An 18,573-nucleotide genomic window follows, 5' to 3' on the forward strand; every position below is an offset into this window, starting at 1 on the left:
ATGGGGGGTATATTAACTTTGTCAATCCGTTGAAATTCTGTGTCGATGTATGTCGAACGAAACAAGCTATCGACTTGAAACTTGGCACAAGTAGTTGTTATTGATGTAGGTCGGATGGTATTGCAAATGGGCCTTATCGGATCACTTTTACGTATAGCACCCATATAAACGGACTCCCAGATTTGGCTTGCGGAGCCTCTAAGAGAAGCATATTTCATCCGATCCGGCTGAAATTTGGTACGTGATGTTGGTATATGGTCTCTAACAACCATGCAAAAATTGGTCCACATCGGACCATAATTATATATAGCCCCCATATAAACCGATCCCCAGATTTGGCTTGCGCAGCCTCTAAGAGAAGCATATTTCATCCGATCCGGCTGATATGCAAAAATTGGTTCACATCGGTCCATAGTTATATAGCCCCCATATAAACCGATCCCCAGATTTGGCTTGCGGAGCCTCAAAGAGAAGCAAATTTCATCCGATCCGGCTGAAATTTTGTACATGATGTTGGTATATGGTCTCTAATAACCATGCAAAAATTGGTCCACATCGGACCATAATTATATATAGCCCCCATATAAACCGATCCCCAGATTTGGCTTGCGGAGCCTCAAAGAGAAGAAAATTTCATCCGATCCGGCTGAAATTTGGTACATGATGTTGGTATATGGTGTGTAACAACCATGCAAAAATTGGTTCACATCGGTCTATAATTATATATAGCCCCCATATAAACCGATCCCCAGATTTGGCTTGCGGAGCCTCTAAGAGCCAAAAATAATCTACCAAAATTTTATTGCCATAGAAATTTTAATCAAAATTAAAAATTAGAAGATTTTGTCAAAATTTTATTTCTATAGAAAATTTTGCCAGAATTTTAGGAAAAGATATATGTTTGTTTCGAATTTATTTCGGCATAAGCCGGCTATCATGCAAAACCTTTTTTCGGAAGGTTCAAGTGTGGTTCATTTAATGAACTGCCTGAATTTATTCTGATAATTGGTTGATAGTTTTGCTGCAAGTAGAGGATGCTGATGAGGAATGTGGTAATTCCGAAACGTGCGTCCATCCAACCATCTTGCAGTCTATAGGGCTTTGCCCAAATAAATTTGACAAACATTCTTTTCCTCTGTGGGTTAAGCTACACTTGTAGTTTAGTCAATTTATGGTTTTAAGCTGAAATAAAAAAAACAACAACAATGCTTAAAGAACAAAACCAACAATAACAAAACAAAACGAATGGAGAATTTTATTTCTGTAGAATCTTTTGTCAAAATGTTATTTCTATAGAAAATGTATGAGGCATTTCATAGTTGGAGAGGAATATTCTGCAAAATCTTCCAAAACATCAAGAATTCTACCAATCTACCAAACAGTAAAAAATCTGCCATTTTTGGTAGACTCGTGTTCATAATTGTATATAGACCCCATATAAAGCGATCCCCCATATTTCAATTCTGGCTCTATAATTACCGCACAAAAGTTTATATCGGTTCGTAATTATTTCTTCCCTATATATACCGATCAAGAACTGAATATATACGTATTTAATCGACCTTTCTTTTGTCTGGACTAACTTACAATTTAGAAGATGATGTTAAGAAGTTTTAAGATTCCTTGCCATCGGCCGCAACCCAAGTAATTTAATTGTGGATGACCATCTTTAGTATTTAGAAGTTTCTACGCAATCCATGGTGGAGGGTACATAAGATTCGGCTTCGCCGTACTTACGGCCGTATATACTTGTTTCTGTTTATTTTCGTTTAAATGAATACCCAAGATGGTTGAAATAATCCAAAGTATTTAGATATCTTTTTTTTCGATTGTCCCCTCATAATATTTGTGCAAATTTCTTTTCGAAGAAAATAGGTGAAATTCACACTGAGACAAATTAGGAGGGTTACTGTGGATAAGGCTGCAGTTGGAGTTCAATTTGACCATGGCAAAGCTGGAGGTATGAGTCGGTGAAAGAATACTTTTTTTTTCATTCTTGGAGTAGGGCATTTTTTCGTCAACTCAACTTTGTTTTGGCCACCTTGCATCACACTTGGCTTACTCCTCATTTTTTGTCGGAAACCAATTTCCACATCAAATTTCATGAATATTGGATACGCACAAAAAATTAATTTTTGAATTAAACCATGTATTTAAGTGATCCAATTATTTTTTTTTTAATTAAAATTTCTTCAATCACAAAAATTATAGTATCAATCACCGAATCAATTAAAAATTAATTGGTTAATTGGTTTTTGTGATTGGTTTATCTTTTAATTACAAAATTCGTTGAATCAATTAAATTTTTAATTCTTTTGAAGACCAAGTATATGGGCAAACACACGGAGAAGCAAGTAGGGGTCTAAATATACAAGGGTCGTGTGATAAGCACATCTTAATGCAAAAGCATCATAAACAACATTTTAGTGGACCGCCCTCGTTGCAGTCGGGTCTACGGCCCGGGGCGGACACAGGGTTTTCAACCCTGTCCAAGGACTGCAAACCCCCATTTAGAGTATGCTTATTTCCCGAAAAACTCGAAAATACCAACTCCAAAGGGCTACAACAACAACATTTTAGTGGAGTGTATTCTAGAAAAAACTACCATCGAAATTTCCCACTGATCTAATAAGGGTTTGTCTTTTTGGACTTGCGAGCTCAGGGATGCTAGAAAAACATTTTAAAAAAATGCCATATCAGTTGGTGTTTTTTGTTTTCGGCTCTTCTCCTTCGAAGACCAACAATATCGATAATCGATATTTTATAAGACCATCCTCGTCTAGCCACTTATTCACACGCTTGTCCACTTGGTTAAGAATTAAAAAAAGGCTCTTGTATTATAGCCCTTTACTTTTACCCGCATGTCCTGTCCCATCGTTCACCAAAAAATATCTTTTAAAATCGATTCAGTGGGAAACAATTTTTTTTTTTAACTGAAAGAGATTTTCAAAAATTTGATTTTCTTTGAAAGTCTTTTTAAAAAAATTAATTCTCTTCGTTTTGCCCATATACTGACCCTCTCTATTATTTTAGCGGTTACAGGAAAATTCCATTTCAACTGAAATTGATGGCATTTCAGGATGTCGGATGAGTTCATTCAATGTTTTTCTTATTCCTTTAACATTTGGGTCAAATGATTGATGAACACATTCAAGAGGAAATATCATATTCGCCATTATACTGAAGCTGATGTTTGTGGTCAATGCATTGCAATTCCCCATGGGACCATAGTGGTCAGGATTTACCACTTAAAAATGACACTCAGCTTGCCAAACAATCACATGATTATATGTCTGAAATAAATCACAAATGCAATATTTAAGAGAAATAATTTGTCAAGAAAATTTGACAATGAAATTTGAATGGTATGTATAAAATTAAATTTCTTAGATCAATATGAACACGTGATGATTGACGTGTATTAAATTATTTAATATCCCAGTTAAATTATAAATCTCTATCCACAAATACTGAACCAAGAGATCTCCAATGTGCGACATCCATAGGAGACGCTCTCATCTCCAATGATTTTCCAAAAAGATTTCAAGATTAAATGTTAAAAAAAATGGTCTTGGTTGTTTCTAAATCAAACTATGGATCTTCAGGGTTCGATAATTTCAGTCAGGATAAACATAAATACTCTACAAAAAGTAGTGGGGTAGATTGTATTCTTTCTTAAAAATTATCTACTGTAAAATAATATTTTTTTGCTTTGATTTGTTGTATCTTTTTTATTTCGTCTTTCAATGATTTTTTTACTTTATGAAAATTAATACTACTCCGTATCGTTTACCTCATTATTTTGATGAAATATTATATTTTAAAATAAACTTACAAGTCAAAAATCGATTTCGTTGCTATCTTGTCTTAATCTTCGATATCCATTTCAATCCCTTAGGATTTGTAAGATGGAAAAACCCCATAGCCAGGCGATAGCTAGCAATTATAACTCGAATATTTTTTTAACCAATTAATTTTTATTATTTATTGCTGTCCTTGTATGTCTTGTGTATCCTGTATGTCTTGCGTATCATGTGAACTTCGTACCAGGTTTTAATCAATACCATATCCCATGGAGAAAACATGAAAGGAGAAATAACGAAGCATGAGGGGGTTTGAAGAAATGCCATGAGTCCCTAAAGAGGAACAAACACGCACTTTTACAACAACAAAAAAGAAAAACGTGAACCTGAATATAAAGAACCAAAAACAAAAACAAAATTATAACAAAAGAACTTAACGCAACGAGCAATGTCATAATAATAATTGTGTCGCTATAATGTTTTCTTCTATATGTGGGTACTTGTATATAAGTTCAGATTACCATTAAACTAATGTTCAGCCACAACACCCACACATGCATATACTATGGCAGTAGGATCGTTGGATTTTATACTCTGAAGTTAAGGGGGGCAAAACACAAAAAAAAGTTCTTAGCACTATTATGAGACTAACAAGTCGAGACGTAGAAATACCAAAAACTAAGTACAGAGGGATTTTCTTTTGGGGTAGATTTAAATTGTGTCATCCACACAAAAGGACATTAGGGTAGATCTGACAATATATTCATCACACACAAAAAAATAATGGAGATATTAGGTAGGTTAAAAAATCCAACATTTCGTACAGGAAGACCGCCGATTGAAGATTCTTTACAAATCTGAGACAATAGGTTAGAATAGGTATATTGGCAGCCCGGTATTTCAGGATCACTTAGACTATTCAGTCAATTATGATACCACAATTGGTGAACTTCTCGAACGACGTAGCATATTACGGTGAAACCACATTTAGAAAAGTTTGATTCGCTCAGAAATGTCACCACCATTACTGAGAGGGAATAAACCACTGCTGAAAAAAATTGTTGGTGTTCGGTCGTAACAGGGATTGAACCCACGACTTTTTTATGCAAGGAATACATGCAAACCATTGCACCACGATGGCTCCTGAGACAAAAGATATATAAAACGATGGCTTGGGTCATATCCTGTATGACATTAAGGACTTGCGTAAGCTTTTGGTACAAGGGTGCCTCATTTGCCTATTTCGGACCACAGGCTCAACCTCGAAGTAATTTCGGAGTATCCTTTGATATTATTTAAAAACAATTTGAACGAGTTTCTGGGTTGTTTCATAATAGCCGGCAACAGATACTTTAGATCCACTGGTATAAACCGGAGAATAACGAACAGATGAAGCAGTGGACTGAATATGGGGAACTTGCTACCAAGAAGGCAAAACCTGTCTCATGGGGAGGAAAGGTGATGACCGCTGTTATCTGGAATTCACATTTTGCTATCCTAATGGACTGCAAACGAGCACAGCCTTAAACTATGCTAAAATTTTCGCCGTATTCGATGTAAAAAAACTACCCCATTCGGATAATGGTGGCATTTGACCTTGATGCATAAACATCCGTCTACCTGAGCTAGGCGTGATCATTAATTTAATTTGCCCCGGTGTGACTTCTATTTATTTCCAAACTAATCATCAAAAAAATCACCGCCAGACAGTCGTATTTCGGCGAAACGACATCAGAAGTGGGAAGACGTAGTGCTGCCCGATTCCATGTTTAGCTCAATGACAAGGGTTTCCTTTTTATAGCCGAGTCCGAACGGCGTTTCACATTGCAGTGAAACCATTTAGAAACACTCAAAAATGTCACCAGCATTACTGAAAGGGACACGGCAGAAAAACTTTTTGGTGTTCGGTCGCAGCAGGGATTGAACCCAGGACCCTTCGCATGCAAAGCGGATATGCTAACCATTGCACCACGGTAACTTCGAAAAACGTAAAAATATCATAAAGTTACAGTGAACACACAACCTTCAGTTTTAATAGGGAAACTATTGGAAAAAAAAAACATTCAATTGAAATCGGTTTATCGGATATAATTAATTAATATAAAACTTAATATGTTTACTAATTAAAATATACTACAATTTAAATTGAAACAAGATCTGAACACAATTTTTTCTTTCTGATTACAACTTTTTGGGTTGTTTTTTTTTTCTACATTCATTCATCAACACATCCTTATATACATAAATGCTTGCGCGACAATTTTTTTATCAGTATATCCTGTTCTATCTTTAGTCTATAAGGTTTTGAATATGCGGTTTTTTCGAGAATAATATCGCCATACTTTGACATTAATTTGAACTTTTCTTCCTATTACCCTTTTCCTTTACGGGCTGCCTACATCCTAAATTGTTCAACAAGAATTTTTCGGTCTTCGGTCTGAATATAAAAGTAGTGCAATAGTAGACTGCGTATGTGTATGTGTGTTTGATAACCTAAGTACATATTATGCATGCACTCATCCATATGTCAGTATACCCATGGAGGCACTTATCAAAAGCCATGTTAGGTGTTTATGTTACTATGTGTGTACGTATGAAGTATAAGCGAGAGGGAGAGAGAGCGAGTGAACATTGTTTTTTATTGTTGCTGCCAATGTTGATGGTGTTGGTAGGTGCTGTCGTTGCTCTACTACTGTTGTTTGTTTGTTGATAACAATTATGTTATGTTGGTGTTTTCTTGTTCATGAGTACGAGAGGAAAAAATATGTGTGTGAGTACTTTGAGGTCTTACCAACAGGCAGCATTTGTATTGTTATTGCTCTGTTTTTGTTTAAGGGAAAATTGAGAGGGTGGCACCACATCTATGCTAAAATGATGGTGTGTCAGTATGAATGTTGAATATGTTCACTTGTACGCACGTGTGTTTGGAAAAAACTACAATGCTTCAAAAAGTTGTTATAAACCGACATACTTGAGCACTTATGCGCTCACATGCATAAATCACAGGGTGATCCCAGGAACGTAGAACTTTCCAAAAGTCCAAAAGAGCATCAAAATGTGGAAGAGAAGCATTTACATGCCAATTATATTGTTTTATAATAAAAAAAAAATTAAAATTAAAATTAATTATCATGAACACAGTTTAAATACAATTTATTCACTATAGAAAAATATGAACTTTTTTGTACGAATTTCGAATTTTGTAAAATTGCGCATTTCATTTGTATAACATAATTTTTGGTACATGTCATAGAAGTAATCAAAAAAATATTTAAAATAGGAACAAATTTATATTTTGAAAAATTTAAATACAATCAACTAAAGTTCATGAACTGAAATGAAGTTAAATTGGACATAGAAAGGTTAAAGTGGCAGCCCGATTTATTGTCAAGCACACTTAGACTATTCAGTCCGTTGTGATAGAAAGTTTCGTTAATTTACGTAATGTCTTCAACGCTCAAGTAAAATTTACTCATTTAAAAAAAATTATCTATTTTGTGCGAATTTCGAATTTAGCAAAATTGTGTACTTTATTTGTATAAATCTTTTTTTTTTCATTTTTCTTTCATGTCATAAAATTAAACAAAAATAGTCTCAAATTTGGCAAAACTTAAGCAAAATCAATTAATGTTGAAAAACTGAAAGTTAAATCGGTTGTAAAAAGATTCGTTGACTTTGTTCTGAAGGTAGGTAACACTAGCTCCCAAAAAAAAAAAAAACAAAACAAATATGTACACTCATATAACTATATAGAAACAAATTTCACGAAAATTTTTCCAATTAAAATGTTAATTGAGTTTTAAAAATATTCAATTAAGAATTTAATTGATTTAACAAAAAACAAATATGTTATGAGCTTGTCGAATTATTTTTTAGTATAGTTTCTTGAGTGATTTCTTAACCGAATTCCTTTTTATCTTCAACTCAGCGATGATTCGTTTTAATATTCGTACATCGTACAATTCATAAATTTTATTACATACTCACAAAACAAATTTTATTAACTCTAATTGCACTAATCCCCAAATAGTGTCCCATTTCGGAACACCCTTTGTTCTTTGCCTACACCAAATAAAACATTGTTAGCATATATGTTATACAGCAGCAGCAATTTCTTCTACATTGGGGCAACCAAAAAAGATATTCTGGAGAATGCCTGAGCATTTACTTTCAAAATGATGTGTGACAACCCTCATTACTCGCACAACCACATCAATTACATGGCCGTCTCTTTTTAATAAGGTCTATACTTGGAATGCCTTCGGCAAAATCGTCAAATGATGGGTGATTGCAAGACTTCATGAACATAATGTTGACTTTATTTCACATATATAAGTGATACCAAGGTGATTCTAGGAAATGGTGGCATGTCGGTGCTTTTTTTTTTTTTTGTTCTTCTGCACGCTTTGTGAATTTAATTGACCGACAAGGTGTTAGGAACAATCAGCAGCCACAAAGGCACCAATAACTTTGAAATAAATACCATTTAATTCCCCTGAAGCTGTGCGAGATCATGTATTCGTGTATTTCACACACACACACAGATAAATACACACGAGTGTTCATTGGGAAACCTCATCAATGTTATTTGAAGGAAACCAAAAATATTTGGTGGTCGAAAAAATCTAATTTTACGGTATCTTAAAGAGGTTATAGTAGTAATAAAAACGCTTTCTAAATATTAAAAAATAAATAAGATAAAACAAAATCATAATCTATGGAGAGCAAAAATGGATTTTTTGCTCTCCATACAAAAAATTGTTATTGGGCAGTTTCAAACTTGGATTTTTTTAAATGAAGGCAAATTCGATTTTTTTATAGAAAGTTCTAAAAGTAGAAAAGATTAGAAAGTTGATGTGGAAAAGGTTCCACTTTTGCCACAAGAGTCAAAAAAAGATCTACCAAAATTGTCAAATACATATTCCCCCATGTTCCGAAATTCAAAATCGCAAAATTTTCATTTGGCAATAATTTTCTAACCCTTAAACTTTTATACTTAAATATATTTCTCTTTAATGAGAAGTTCAAATTAAAATTGTATTTGAGTCCGAGAGTATCTCTATTTTTTCGTTACTAGAAAATAAATTCTTGCGATTTGCGATTCCGAATTTCGGAACATGGGGGATTAAATTGCATAGTTTTTCTTCATATCTTACATCTTGATATCTTGATTTTGGCATAGGAATGCAATGAAAAATTTACCCCACGACTTTCAATGCTGAGAAGTGATTTATTTTTGCTAAATGGAAGTGGTTACGAAGATGTTGCTGATCGGCAATTGGGAAGAACGTTCTCTTCTGTAATTGGGAAAAAGTTGAATATCTAGACCACTTGGCAGATATACAATGCTATGTGAGATACGCTATAGGAATTTTAACACTAGATTTTTAAGTAATATGACTCATCAAGTCGACTTTTACACTATCGAAGTTAAGTCAAACAAGTATATACGGCCGTAAGTTGGGCCAGGCCGAATCTTATGTACCCTCCACCATGGATTGTGTAGAAACTTCTACGAAACACTGTCATCCACAATCGAATTAATTGGGTTGTGGTATCTTAAAACTTCTTAACATCGTTTTCTAAATTGTGAGTTAGTCCATACATGGTATATATTAGACAATAAAGTAATGTTTAGTTAAGTCTACAAATAATTACGAATCGATATGGACTTTTTGCGCGATACGTAGAGAGCCAGAATTGAAATATGGGGGTCGCTTATGTTGGGGCTATATACAATTATGAACTTTATATGGACCAATTTTTGTGTGATTGGGGATCGATTTATCTGAGAGCTATAGATAACTATAGACCGATATGGACCTAGTTAGGCATGACTGACTCGGATGAAATTTGCTTCCAAGAGGTTTATATGGGGGCTATATATGATTATGGACCACTTTTGGCATGGTTGTTAAATATCATATACTAACACCACGCACGAAATTTCAACCAGATCGGATGAATTTTGCTTCTCCAAAAGGCACCGGAGGTCAAATCTGGGGATCGGGCTATATATAATTATGGACTGATATAAACCAATTCCTGCATGGTTGTTGGATACCATATACTAACATCACGTACCAAATTTCAACCGAATCGGATGCTCTTCCAAGGGGCTCCAGAGGTCAAATCTGGGGATCGGTTTATATGGGGCCTATATAATTATGGACCCATTTCGACCACTTTTTGAATGGGTGTTTAACATCACGTACCAAATGTCAACTGAATCAGATGAATTTTGGTCTTCCAAGAGGCTCCGGAGGTCAAATCTAGTGATCGGTTTATATGGGGGCTATATATAATTATTGACCGATATGGACCAATTTTTGCATGGTCATTACAAACCATATACTAACACCATGTACCAAATTTCAGCCGCATCGGATGAAATTTGTTTCTCTTACAGGTTCCGGAGTTCAAATCGGGGGATCGGTTTATATGGGGGCTATATATAATTATGGACCGATGTGGACCAATTTTTGCAGGGTTGTTAGACACCATATACTAACACCATGTACCAAATTTCAGCCGGATCGGATGTAATTTGCTTCCGCAAGCCAAATTTGAGGGTCCGTTTATATGGGGGCTATAAGTAAAAGTGGACCGATATGGCCCATTTGCAATACCATTCGACCTACATCATTAACAATTACTTGTGCTAAGTTTCAAGTCGTTAGATTGTTTCGTTCGGAAGTTAGCGTGATTACAACAGACGGACGGACGGACATGCTCAGATCGACTCAGAATTTCACCACGACCCAGAATATATAACAGGTTGGCTGATAAGTCCCCGGTCTAACAAAGAAAAACATATTTTTTTGTCAAAATTCGTTTTTATTATTCAACATAGTTCCCTTCAAGAGCGATACAACGATTATAACGACCTTCCAATTTTTTGATACCATTTTGGTAGTACTCCTTCGGTTTTGCCTCAAAATAGGCCTCAGTTTCGGCGATCACCTCTTCATTGCAGCCAAATTTTTTCCCTGCGAGCATCCTTTTGAAGTCTGAGAACAAGAAAAAGTCGCTGGGGGCAGATCTGTAGAATACGGTGGGTGGGGAATCAATTCGAAGCCCAATTCATGAATTTTTGCCATCGTTCTCAATGACTTGTGGCACGGTGCGTTGTCTTGGTGGAACAACACTTTTTTCTTCTTCATATGGGGCCGTTTTGCCGCGATTTCGACCTTCAAACGCTCCAATAGTGCCACTGTTGATGGTTTTTCCCTTCTCAAGATAATCGATAAAAATTATTCCATGCGCATCCAAAAAAACAGAGGCCATTACTTTGCCAGCAGACTTTTGAGTCTTTCCACGCTTCGGAGACGGTTCTCCGGTCATTGTCCACTCAGCCAACTGTCGATTGGCTGAGTGGACAAAATGGAAATTCGACTTTTTGTCAATCTAGTCCAAATGTCAAAGTCGACTTTCGGTAATCTCCAAACTCGATTAATCAACTTCGGATATTTTTCGAAATCGTCTTATCGATTTTTATATTGTTCAAAGTTAATCGAAAAGTAAATATGTGTAGACTATATAGTTTATAAAAATTATACAAGTAAATTTTGAAATTTCAAGAGTTGAAAAAAAAATCGAAAAGTCGGTTTGTCCACATTTTGAAAAAGTCGAAAGTTCGACCTTTTTATTTAAAATTGAAAATATAGGTGAATCTATATCTACATCGAAAACTCCACATTTTATTTCCAAGCAAAAACTAATGCTTTTATGCATTACAATTCAAATTGATGAATAAATTTATATGGGAACAATATTACAACGTGCTCGGACATTACCTGACTGCATGCACAATTTTTTTTTATTTAATCACGAAATTAATTGATCCAATTAATTTTTTAATTGAAATGTCTTCAGTCACAGAAATGATAGTATCAATTAAAAAATTAATTGAAAGTCAATTAAAAAATTGCAATTTTTGAATTTTGAAAAACACAAACACAAGAAATGAGCAAAATGCGTTAAATTAACTTTGTTTTAAAATAGATTTACATTTAGACTTTGTTTTTTAATACATTTTTGAGAATTTTTTTTTCACATACGTATATTATTTGAAATTTTATTTGAAACGTTCGAATAACAAATAAATTGAAGTTATTTGTTTTCACAAATAAACGAATAAAAAAATTATTTGTTATTCCAAATAAAAACTAAACCGAATTTATTCGTTATCGTTTTATTCGTTATTTAGAATAAATTTTGAACAACACTGGTTATAACATCGACCTTCAATTCCGGCAGACAAAATCAAATCCATGCTATATTTCAAAACGATAGTTCACTTATTGATAATGAAAGAATTTTAATCCTATGTTCAATGGCTTAAAATCGAATAGAAAATCATAGAGGGCATATAAAACTGCAGAGAACAATAAAGCCCTCGGTGAAATTTTCATATCAAATTCATTTGAGTTCGGTGGCTTACAATCGAAATGGAAAATCATGAAGGGTATAGAAAACTGTAGAGAATAATAAAGCCCCTCAAATTCATTTGAGTTCCTTAAAAACAATCATGTCAAATCATTACTGGAAAACCACTAATTTACATGAATTTCCATTAAAACGTCTATGTCACAATCGTTTTATGCATTGCTAATAATACACTCCGATCCCCGACAGTTTTAAAACAGACAGTTTTTGAACAACAACCATCGGGGCGAATGAGTACCATCAACTTAGGCCAGAGTTAATCATACGCCGCAATGCACTCCATCATGCGTGTTAGAGCAAAGTTGTACATGTAAAGTTGTTTGAACCTAAGCTTTAATCAAGTGTGCGTGTCTTAGAAGTTAGTTTTATTATTATTTTGATTAGAAGCCAGCAAAAAAAATTGCATGTTTACGATATACTTCAAATTGTTAGTGTTGTGTGTGTGCATGTTTTTTTTTTTTTTTTTTTTTGTTACAGAAAATATATGGACTAATAATAAATTTGTTACCTACATGTTTTCTTGATGTTATTGTGTAGCTTCCTGTTTTAATCCAAACACACAAATTTACTTTTTTCGTTTTGATTATACTGTTTAGCTTTTTTTCTTCTTTTGTTTTCGTGGTCACTAATAGAAATCAAAATATACACAATTTTCTTAATTTTTTGTTTTATTGTTGGAAATTATTTCCTTTTTAGCTGACAATTTCGATTAAATGCGTTTCTTGCCACTGACGATATTTTTCATTTTTTTTTTATTATCATTCACCATACACAGACAATTTTTGGTTGAGATGGGGGTAGGTGCACAATAATGCATGCATGTGGTATTTGCAGGTGTATACGTTAGATATGTGGTTGTTATAATTTTTTTATTTCATTTTTTTTTTTCAAAATTTCATACAATTCATTATTAATTGTCGTGACTTTGTAGTAATGACCACCATGGCCCATACACATAGACTTTTAATGCCAGAGCAGAATCGTATGGGTTCACCACATTCAAATTTTATTTAACAAAAAAATCCAAATGCAAAAAACACACATTTTTCACACAAATAATGTTTTCATTCTACACTCACTATCCATAGACATTCGTACCGTAACCCGATTCTATTAACAATGCACATTTGCCTTAGCGAACGGACAAGAACTATCAAAGCTATACTCTTGGTCTAGATAGGATAAGAGGTGCGAGTTTTTTTGTTCTAAGCTCTTTGGAGCGAGAGTAGTTCTGATGTGGTGTTAAACGGAACAACGGTCATACAACGACTGCATGCATTCACACTAGCCATAATTTTCAATGAATCGCACTCTTGTCGGTCGGAAAGTTTCACGGAGTGTGAGCCACACAAAATTGTATACGAGTAATTGCCATGAATTGTATATATACACACACCCGCGCGCATACATATGTTTGTCTAAACGAACGCGTATTGATGTGAAAGTGTTTTGTGTGTGTATGTGAGTGTTCGTAAACTCACATACCACTGAAGTATGTTTGTGGGTAAGTGACCTGCTCCAACTAACCAACTATTCCGATATTAGAGGAGGAAGGCTAAGCATTAGCTACCGACCAACCAACCAACAAACCCCTCATCAGTCAGGCACTGAATTTACTACAATAAAAGTAACTAAAATCGACAATAATGCACATACACGCATACACTCATAAAAATCAAACAACAAACACACGAACCCACAAAGTCATTCGGTCAATTCGTGCATTTCGGTTCGCACTTTACTCATATCTTTGAAATCGAGTTATTGCTTGTCCTCCGTGTTTGACGTGTGACTTCAACCGGTAGTTTAATGAAACTGATTGCCTGTCAAATGTTTTTGTTAATGTGAACTACAGCTCATGCTGCTGATATTGTCGTTACTTTTACTTTAGTCTGGACTCGCACTCATTGCTGTGCTCCTACAAGTGAGTGAATGGTGAGTGCATGCTAGTGAGCGTGTGTGTGTGGCATTTAATGGAGTTTATTTTGTTAATGCTTCACATTGTTCATAATAGCCATAAATAATACTAAATGAACTCTCATTTTCTGCCTATAAACACACCACTCTCTGAAGAGCTCATTCTCTGTCTCTCTCTCCCTTAATATAATCAGCTTTTTTTTTGAATAACAGTGTTTCCACCATGTTGAAAGTGGTATTTAAATTCTACTATTCGTTAAAAATAGGCAAAATCGGGTTTATGTAATTCGATTTGATTAATCGTTTATTGATGTTGGCCAAAATTAAATTTTAATCCCATTAAAATTCCAGGATGTTATACGAGGAGCTATATGTGAAAATCAAAGAACACAAGCAGAAAGCTTAGTTATGGATCCAAGCAATTTAACTAAGGCTAAAGAACTCTAGTGATAAGTATAAATGGAATTGAGTTATATTGACGTCGACGACTGATTCGAAGATGTGCGAGAAACAGCAGTTTATAAAGCATCCCGAAAGTATGGAATAATAAACGGAATTTATACCAACTTGTAAAACCATCAATATATCACAATTTATTTCAGCCGATGGCATGGTTGTCACCAACAGGGCCAATGATAAGGTGCTCGTATTTCAATGCTGCTTATCTTTCCATTTATAGGGCTCCGATTACTTTAAGGATATGCTTTTCAGAAATCTTGGTTACTTGAAGTATGAAAACTGCTCATAACACCATAGGAACGTGAGAATATTGTACCAAAAAACTACGGGCTATATAAGCTATACGAATACATTGACAGACTTGGGCATGTTATAAGATTAGATTGTATTCCTACTGGCAGTCATTTGAATACAAATATCAACATCAATTTTGAAATTTGAATTCCATTTGTTTAAGAAAATAACGATTTCAGATTTCAAAAAATATAAACTATTTAGAACGCAAAGGTGGGTATTAAAATAGTGTTTAGGCGCTAAAATCGAAAATAAATGTGTAAAAACAGAAAAAATTATAACTTGTTTGGCAAATTGTATTAAACATTGGTGGTTTATTTTCTTTAAAACTAATTATTAAATAAAAGTAAAAATGAGTATTTGAGCCCGATAATGCGAACTTGACACCAGCATTAATGTGCTAAAACCACTTTCCTTGTAATGGCATGACTGGGTGGCGTATGATAAACAGTAATGTTAATTATACGCACATATGCACATACATGTAAACCTGGCTTTACAAATACAAAAATAATGAGATTTGAATGACGCATGTTTATAATTACAAACATACTCTACATTGAAAAACAAAATTTTTAGAGAAATTAACATTCAAATCCCAAAGGAAACATGTTTGTTAAAAAAAATTACCATGGCAACCCTATCAAGCTATCTCTCACATTATTTACATTCTCTGTTTACACTATGACACAAAAACACTCTCCTTTCTTCAGATAAAACATATGTGAGCTCTCACTCTCTTTCTCTAACTGTGCTCCATCTGTTCTAACTACTCAATGCACACACAATAAAATAAACTACCATTAACTAACTCGATACAACGGTAGTGAGTCTCATTCTCTTGCCATACATTATTAACATGTCCTTTTCATGTATTTGTTGTTGTTTTTGCTGCTGCTGCTGCTGCTATTTGCTACACTTATTCTCCCAAAGTAAACAACAGTGGCGCTGAGTTGGAAATTTTCATTCGGAAAATATGAGGTCGTTTTATAAATAGTTCAAATTCTATGTACACAAGCAGGCGGCCAAACAACAATCATCGAGTTAGTTAACACCACAGGCTGCCAAACAAAAACGGCCGGCATAACAGCCAGTCAGGCAGACAGCCATAATGCAGCCTGTATATTTTAGAGCAATGCCCGTTGTGTTGTGTTTAGTCCCAGCACGACATAATCATTTGGTCTTTTGGGGCCATAGCTGCACGCACAACGCATTTTCTTGTGTCTATTCAAAGAATTCACTTTCTTTGACAAGAACGACACAGTTTTTCCTGGCTGCCTTATTGGCTGGGTATTCTGATATTGTGCACAACATGTCTGTATTTAGTCTTTGTCATTTGGTTGTTCATTTTGGCGCACATCACATATGCCTACACAGGCAAACACAAGAAAGTTTGTATGGTAATTTTGTGTGTGTATATGTGTTTATGGCTATAGCTCGAAACTAATGCATCATTAGTAGCGGCCTAGTCATATAAATGAATGGCCAACCACACTCTGATGCAGTCACATACTAGAAATTTTTTAATATTTCATGATTTTTTTGTTGTAAAATTAGTTCATAAAAAACGTCGAACAATGAAGTGGAGACAAGCCAAAATAGAATTTAAACACTTCATGGTTGAATTATAAATCATTGTAAGGTTGCATGGAGCAAAGGCCAAAACAAACATTGAGACGCTAAGTAATTGGCCATTGTGAGAAGAGATCTTCTTACTTAGAAATGAAACATTAACAATTTAAATATTAAGAAAAAATAATCAAATGTAGTCAAATGCGGAAATTGGGTATGAAATTTCTAATTTCTATTTTTATTTTTTATTAAATTTCATTACGCCGAACTTGTAACAACTATGGACACTATATGAGCCCGGGTAACCACCGTGGTACAATGGCTAGCATGCCCGCCTTGCAGACAAAAGGTCATGAGTTCAATCCCAATTTCTACCAAAAACCAAAAAGTTCTTCAGCGGTGGATTATCCGCCTTCGGAAATATTGGTGACATTTCTGAGCGTTTCAAAGCATCTTTAAGTGGTTTCAGCGCAATGTGAAACGCTTTTCGCACTCGGCTTTTTTTATTTTAAATTTACATTCCATAGCAATTTGTCATACAATAAATGCAACATATGGTCATCCCATGGTCGATGTTCTAATACATCACAAGAAAAAACAACAATATGTTAACAATTTAGCTAAATGTTTTCCAAGAGAATGACACAATCACATATAAAAATGACCAAGTCATTAATCAGGGCTATTGCAGTATGTCTAATGGGATTACAACGCACGAAACTCTTTGGAATATTTGAGTCAACACGAGATATTTGTGATACAAATTTCATACGCACTTTTGGCAATTATGTATAAAATTTCAGAAAATTAATAAAGTTGGGAAATTTTAATTTATATTAAGGATTTTCCTATTACTTTTTTCATACTGGAAATTCCAGAGAAGAATTTCAGACTAATTATTATACTAATTTCAAGTGATCGTGAAATATTTTTAAAATAATTTGAAAATTAAGATATAGAATGCATATGTATATTTGGAAATCGTTTAATTGCCAATAACTTTTTATCTAAACTCTCTTACTCATTTTATATAGGCCACCGATTGTCTTTAGTTCAACGAAAAAAAACGTTATTCCTTTATTCAAAACTACTTGGTTGTCATATTACATACATCAATAATAATAGCCACAAATTATCTTTCAAGGATTTCTTTTAAGGTGTTCTATAGGAATTTTCCATAACAATTAATCACTTTTAATTACAGAAATAAAACTAATAAAACCAGCTATAAGCAAATATACATTCACAATTGCCAATACGTACATACAATACGACATATATATGATTAATAATTAAACCAATAAATGAACTACACGCTCATGTTCATAGATATTCGTATAAGGAAGAGGAAATGATAAAAGCTACACGACTCTCTTAAAAAATGTTATACCATTATTGTCAAACAAATGAGAAACTGTCGTATTACAGACAGAGTAACATCGACGGATAAAATATTTCGGTAACTGTTACTTTGAACGGTTAAAATAACATTACCTACACATTACAATGTTATCTAAGCAAAGTTAACGGTATTTAGCAATATATATATTAACACCATGTTACTTCACCGATAAGCTAACCATCAGTGTTGCCACCAGCAATAGGTGTTTGGCAAATCCCCTCAATAAAAAAAACTTCGGATGTTGTGTGATACTTTATTTCCAAAACTACACAAGGTCTTCTAAATCTTCCCAAATCCAGCTGCGCAAAGATTTTTAACCGTCATTGTGTTGAGTATGAAAAAGAGAGATAATTTTGTGGGTATCATCACAACACAAGATTCCAAAACGATGGGGCTTCATACAATCTACTTGGTCACAAGGGTTTGTGGGTTCGATCCCAGTTTCGGCGGAATACCTACTCTCAGTAAATTTCTAAGCTTTTCTTTATGGTAAATTCAATTAATACCACAAGAGGCATTATAAGCTGATTCAAGGTGTGCGATGCAGGTGAGACAGTGTGTTCTTATCCACATCGACTACCTAACACAAGTAACACGAGAACAAGCCTGTACTATTCTGATTTATTGGACCGAATTTTCCAAACCAATTACCATGAATTGAAGAAAAAACCCCCCAAC

The 18,573-nt window shown here is 34.3% G+C and overlaps 1 protein-coding gene across 1 annotated transcript in view; it reads right to left on the minus strand.

Annotated features, from left to right (window-relative positions):
* Nucleotides 1-14,029, minus strand: part of LOC142239089 (uncharacterized) — a 225,080-nt gene extending 211,051 nt beyond the window's left edge. Inside the window, exon 1 of the mRNA XM_075310851.1 lies at nt 12,764-14,029. The gene's annotated coding sequence lies outside the window, so the exon portion shown is untranslated. The remainder of the gene's footprint in view (nt 1-12,763) is intronic.
* Nucleotides 14,030-18,573: the final 4,544 nt, after the last annotated feature.

The sequence above is a fragment of the Haematobia irritans genome, chromosome 5, assembly GCF_050003625.1.
Source record: "Haematobia irritans isolate KBUSLIRL chromosome 5, ASM5000362v1, whole genome shotgun sequence".
NCBI lineage: Eukaryota > Metazoa > Arthropoda > Insecta > Diptera > Muscidae > Haematobia > Haematobia irritans.